This window comes from Condylura cristata, unplaced genomic scaffold (genome assembly GCF_000260355.1).
Source record: "Condylura cristata isolate star-nosed mole 26May11 unplaced genomic scaffold, ConCri1.0 scaffold00015, whole genome shotgun sequence".
Classification (NCBI taxonomy): domain Eukaryota; kingdom Metazoa; phylum Chordata; class Mammalia; order Eulipotyphla; family Talpidae; genus Condylura; species Condylura cristata.
Window position 1 is genome coordinate 40,746,603 of NW_004567116.1, and position 6,739 is coordinate 40,753,341.

The following is a 6,739-nucleotide window of genomic DNA, read 5'->3' on the forward strand; positions in this document are numbered from 1 at the left end:
ATGCAGGATACTTGCGTCCAAGTCCAGGAGTCTCAGTGTGATCCAAAGGAGAACAAGGGGACAGGGTTGACTTTGCTGGGCAGCCACGGGGAAGTAGCTTTCTTTTAAAGATCACCAAAGCCAACTGTCCATCCAGCTCTTGCTCGCACAAGGAATAGGCAGCTGTGTTTTCATAGTGTTGGTATTTTGGTAGAAATGCTGCTATTCCTTTATGTATCTGCCAGTGAAGATAGGAGACATGTCTTTTCTTGTGTCCTTGGGACTACATTTTAGATGAGAAATCCTCTCAGGAACCAGGTTCAAGTTTCCCTGCGGGGGATTTCATCTTGGGCCAGGGTAAAACCCTGGTGTTCTGGTAGGAGCAAGCGGCCTCGGAAGATGAGCTCATCCTGTGTGACTTAGGCCAAGACACTAAGCCTCTCTGTTCCTTACTATACTGTTCTTACCGTGGAACTGAAGTAGAAAGGCCATGACACCCTAGATCCCAGTTTAGTTTCTGTTACTATTTTCTAGTACTCACGGTAGGCCAGTCCATCTCATGCAGCAAATGAGGGTAAAGACAGTCACAGACAGCCTTCTAGTTTGATTTTTACTCTCAATTACTGACAAGGAAGCTGAAACTCAGAGGTTAAACAAATAGCTTAAATCACACAGATGTTGGAGCCAGGGACCCAGATCTCCAGACTTCGAGGCCAGAACTCAAACAGGGATGGCAGTTCTCACTCCTTGCCCCTCCCAGCACTATTGTGGGTCCCTGGAGATTAGGGAGTTCCCTCATCAGCCCCTCTTGGGACCCTACCTTCTGGGACAAACCCTGGGTTTCCCAGTTCTCCTCCTGCCTGCCCTCCCTTGTTTCTTCGGGCAATTAGGTTCACACTATAGAGCCTTCCCTGGAGAAAAGGACTTGGGTTTTGCTGGGTGGGTGTCAGCTATAGGGAGTTTGCCAGCTTTGGGTGCTTGGAAAGCAAACACTTAAAAAAGGTATCGTGCGGGCTCTCCCTGCTGGTGCAACAGGTTAAAGCCCCGAATTGTGATGCTCTCCGAAGCCACTGCAGCACAAGTTCGATCCCTGGCCAGGGTGGTGACCTACATGGCGGGGCAGACCTCTCCTGACCCGCCCACTGCTCCCCTCAGCAGTGTACTTTGTCAGTCTGCCTGTTCTGCTCCCCACTCTGTCTCTGGTGAATCATATCACCCACCACACCTCTGACCTGTACCCCAGTTCTGTAAGCATAAATAATTTTTTTTAAAGGGACAGTGAAGTATCTTTTGATCTGAGGACTAGCTGAAGAGTCAGATGGAAATGTTAAGCCCTTAAGCCCCCCAGGGCCAGGCACTTTACTTGCATGATGTCCTCCTCACAGCCATGATGAAGGGTGGATCCTCCTGCAGAAGGGAAGGGAGGCCCAGAGGGCGTCTGGCTACACAGCCCACAGGGCAGGTACAGCAGCCAGCCCTGCTTGCATCCTCAGACCCCCAGGGCCTTGTCCAAGGCCAGGAACAAACAGCTCAGCTGCTTTTCTGATTTCAGTGGGAGCAGAGATCAGCTTCTCACTGGGGCACTTGGAGTGCAGAGTGCAGGGAAGCGGGTGCTAGTGTGGCTCATGTGCCCTCAACCACACAGGAAGCCCCTGGCTCTCTGAGTCTGGTCTTGCAGAATCGGGGCCAAGGAGCCTGGTAGCTCCTGGAGGCCCCAAGGGAGAGGGGGAAATGAGAGGTGAGAACATCCAAGACCAAGCGCAGCAGGCAGGGCCAATCAGAGAGCCTCCTCGGCTTGACCGTCCAGGCCATGGACTGTGAAACCACATCTCTCGCTGCTCCGGGACTGCTGGGAACCTGAAGGTCCCTTGGGCCGGTAATCATTTTCCTTCATTGAGCCAGTTGAAGATTAACCCTACATACCCTTTTCTTGATGATCTAGGGTTCTCGGTATGGGCTCTGGTCACAGTCCGTGATGTCTCATAAGGTATAGTTCCCAAACTAACAACAGCAACAGCTCAACCTGGGGTGGAGACTTGCAAACACTCCTCAACACGAGGAGAGGCTGCCCACGGAGCCACCTGGGTATGTCCTCCTCACCTCTTGTCTGTTCTCATCAATAAAATAGAGACAGCTTATCTACCAGCTTATCTACCAGTCCATGCACTGAAGGAACAGTGCATGGACGCACTCAGGGAGTAGGGGCTGGGTCACAGCGTGTTGATCTCATCTGCTTCATGTGAAGGAATGTGACTCTGTGGTTGACTGAAAGGACCTGTTGGCAGATGGAAGGCCCAGGGGTGGAAATTGTGACTGGGAAGGGGCTGAGTCAGAGGGACGCTGGTGCTGTGAGCTCAGTGGGCCTGGGGCAGGTCGAGCTCCAGGCTCCATGCAGGGCCCAGCTCCTGTGCAGGGAAGGGTAGTGGTCCAGGCAGGCCGTCCATGGTGGGGTATCCTATCTCCCTGGAAGTCCCTTCCAAGCACTCCAACCCTTCCCAATCTGGAGTCTCCCTGTGTTGTGCTCCCACAGCCTGTGAGCTCCTGCTTTCCTCAGGGCAGTCAAAGTGGAAGGCCTGGCAGAGCTTCTGGAGATAGGCTCACATATACGTAGGGTAACGTGATGGCCACATCCCAAAATTTCAGGAAATTCTGCTTGACTCCTCTACTTCTACCCCAGAATGATGCAGGTGCTAGACCCCCAAAGGGGTTGCATGTGGCTGAAGTCACCCAGACTGAGGGTGCCATTTCCCTCCCCCGACCCGACTTTCTTCCAACTTGCCCCACCTGAGGGGCTCCTCGGTTCATACAACAAGCTCTCCTGAGGTCCGTGCCAGTTCCTCTCCAGCGTCAGAGGAGTCTCTACGGCCTGCTGAAACAGACTGCCAGCCCCAGCCCCAGGGTCTGAGCTGGCGCCGGGGCACTGCATCCCCCCAGCACCGCCCAGGGGTGCCTTCACCTCTGAGGGATGAAGTCACAGGACTCACTCCCCACTGAGTTGCAAAGATGAAGGAGTGAAATGTAAACTTTACGGTTCACAGGATTGTAGGTCTTCCTTTGCATGAATCAAATTCCGAGGCCTCTGTTTCCTTTCAAGTTGGGATGGACTGGTCTGTGCAGCTTCCTAGGGCAGCCCGCTTAATCCTGCAATACCCACCCAGGTAGTTACTGTTGTTGGTTTATTAATAATAATTTATCATTATTTTCTCCATGTCACAGATGACACATGAGGAAGCCCAGAGAGGCTGAGTAATTAACTCAGATCAGCACAGTATGTTCGAATGAGTCCAGGTCATGGGACTCTGGCACCTACTCACTTAATACCCTGTGGTACTATCGCGTTGGAACATTTCATTGGCCAACAGGGCACATATCCACAGCTCTTTCAATTTTCCCATGACACCCCCTCTGTGTAGAGTTGTATTTTCCCCTCTTGTGTGACTGTGGAGGGCCTGAGAGGAGCTGAAGGGAGGAAGAGAAGTGGCCCAGGTCTCAGACAGGGACCCACATGGTTTCCCCTCCTCCTTGCCCAGGCAGCTTTGAGCTGCAAGCCTCATCTCCCTGCCCCCACCCCATCCAGGGTAGCCCTTTGAACAGTGAGCACCTTCATGCCCAGCGCCCGCCCTCTCATGGCGGTCGATGGTACTGCTGCGATTCCTGGTCCAGTTCTATCTTCTGGAAAAGATTTATGAAATTCCTCTGGTTGTGCTTGGGGCCTGAAAGGTTGCTGCGGCTGCATGTCAGGGCAGTGAGTGGGGGGCTGACATTCTTATTTTTCAGGGGCATGGGTGGGGGCCCAAGAAAAAATGTTAAGGGTGCAGAGGCAGGGATGTACCCCAGTCTCACTGAAACAGGGTCCTCTTTAGCCCATGTGACCCCTTCTTTTCTCTCCTGACTATAGGGCGTTCTGAGAGCATTCTAAGAGTGGCCTGTGGTGACAGGAACTAGTTCAAGGTCACACCAACAGGAGATGGCTTAAGAGAAGGACTACAACTCTGCCCCTCTCTGTGTTGGGATTCACATCTCCCCTTTACAATATCCCTGCACACATGATGCTCAGATGCTCACCCCCCCCCAAAAAAAAAAACAGCAGTACAAAACACCCCTTCCAAATACCCTTTCTCTACACACCCAGCCTAAAGCACAGACTCATGGACACGAGGCTGTGATCGCTCACTGCTTGAGGCCGATTTTCTCAGAAGCAGACCATACATGGGTCCGTGGCTTCCTGGGCTGATTTCCCAGGTGTAGAAGGGAGGAGCACTTCTGGACAGGTGACTGTGGTCTCCCAGCCTCGCGTGATTAGGACAGGACGCTGTGAGCTCAGGACCCTAAGAACTTGGAGTCTGGGCTGGGGGTCCAGAATGCAGGGGATCCTGGATCCTATTTCCTGAGGGGTGGAAGCCAGACCTATCCCCAAAGCCAGCCCCTCTCTCTAGGTCTGGAAGCTTGGGTGGGTGACCAGCCTTCAGAACTGTAGCTCTCTGGCCTCTTTTGAGCTAGGTAACTTCTGCCTGCTTGCCTTCCTTCATCCTGTACACTGTGAGCAGGAGACCTGAGTTTGAGGCCTGAACCAGATCCCCTAAACACCCGCCTGTATCTAGCTGGCCTCTCAAGGGCAGGCTGTGCGTCCTGCTGGCAGAGGCCACCTCTTCAGAGACCTGGGCAGCCTCTCTGCCTGCAGGTTCTCCATCAGCACAGATACTCCCTTCTCTCATGACCCCCTTCCTGGCCTCTACTCCCAGGTAGAGTCCAGCTCCCTGTCTCCTGCTGGCCAGACCTGTCAAGGTCACTGCTGACTCTCACTGTCTCCATTTCCCTTGCTTCTGAATGTGTCCAGCCCTTCCTTCCAGCAAGCTCCCGGCACCCTTGGCCACTTGGTTGCATTCTTCACAGTCACCCCTGCCTCCTTCCTGAATCACGGTCCTCCCTTGTCACGGGGACACCTCTCCTTGTGCTCTCCCCTCCCCCCCGCATTGCCTGCATCCATGTGCTGGCCGCTGCTCCTCCTCCATCTGCTCTTTAATGTAGACGCTCACAGGTCTCCCTCCCCCTTGAACTCCCCTGGAGACAGCTTCCTGCCCGGGGGTCTCTCCTTTCCTGTCTATCCATTCAGCCATTCATTCGCCACGTGGCAGCCAGATGGAATTTCTCCAAAACACAGATCTGACCAGGTCACGTCCCTGCTTAAAACCTTTTGATGGCACCGGGGGTTCAAGCCCATGTCACATTTCCATTTTCCTGTCTGTCCCACTACTCAGGCGGCCAGATCCCATATCATGCACCCACATACACCCTCCATCATCTCCTCTCCTTTCCTGCTCTGCCCCAACTATGCTTAGTAATCTCTAACTCCCTCTTGAGCTGATGGGGTCCTCAGGAGCCAGCATAAGAAGCCAAGCCACACGTCAAAGGACTCTATATCTGCACTAGAGAAGAGGGGGGATTGTGGCTGCCAGGGGAAGAAACCACTTTCCCTTCTGCTTTCACCAAAAGGTGTCTTGAAGACACCCTGCCTTGTGCCTGGAAGGCCTGAGTCAGCCCATTTCAGGCTCCTGGTCTACCGCGGTGCTCGGCTTCCCTGTCCATGTGCTCTCCCACTGCCCCCACTTACACTGCAGGTTCCGACCTGGGCCCTTGTCCACGGCCCACGCTGATGTCGGTCCCATTCAGCAGCTCCATCTGCCATTCAGACACCTGGCTGCTGGCCCGGGCTTCACCCCGGGCTCTGGCCTCACCTGCCTGCCCCTCCGGAGCTCACCCCATTTCCATTGGCTCATCTCACCCCAAGGCTGGTGACTGAGCAGTCACTGTGCCTGGATAGCCCTTAGGATGTGGGGTGACCACCGGGTGGCACATGTGGTGGGACTGCGGAATCAGAGCCCAGTCCTGTCACCGGCTTGCTGGGTGACCTTGGGCAGAGTCTCTAGAGCTTCATAGACACTTCAGAGAGAATCATGTTTATAAAATCATGTTTCGCCTACCTCATCATGGTGAGGATTAAATCAGGTGGGGTTATCCGTATCAATGCCTTCTTTTCAGTGAAAAATAGACTCTTCTATGAGCTGCCCACACAGCGAACACTGAAGACATCCTTGCCAGGTGACTGAGAAGGCCTGAGTCAGCCCTTGTAGGGTTCCTGGTTCACAGGAAATCCCCAGAAAACCCTGTTTCTCACTGATGCACTGAGACATGGGCTCTCATGGTGGGACCCTAAAGCATCTGAGTCCTACCAAGGAGGACACATCCCACGATGGGGGACTGCTCCCAGGACCTAGCTTCACCCCCAGTCCTGGCCATGCACACTATGATTATTCTAGACATGTGCCGAGTGGATATTGTGATGTTCTGCAAACTGGGAAGAGTTTGCACCCGGATGCACAGGTGAAGGCGCAGCATTTAGCCCCTGCAGGGAGTCACCAGCAGGGATACCCTTGCAATCCACACCCTCTAGGTTGATGGTACTGACTGTGGGGCCAAGGCTCAAGAAGGTCTGAGCATTTTGAGGACCAGATGGGCCCAGGGATGGGGCTGGGAAGGGCTGGGTGTCAGGGGAGATCAGGGGTGGGTGGGGAACCTGTGGCAGGAGCTCCGTGGTGAAGGGCTCAGGCCCAGCAGCGGGGAGGATGCTACATAGGAGGGTGAAATGGTGGGGTCTGTTCTGCCAGTTGGCCAGGGAGGACATGAGCCAATGGGGAATGGAGGCAGGAGAGCAGCATGGAAGCCGGTGCCACACTGGGGACCCGACTGATCCCCATCAATC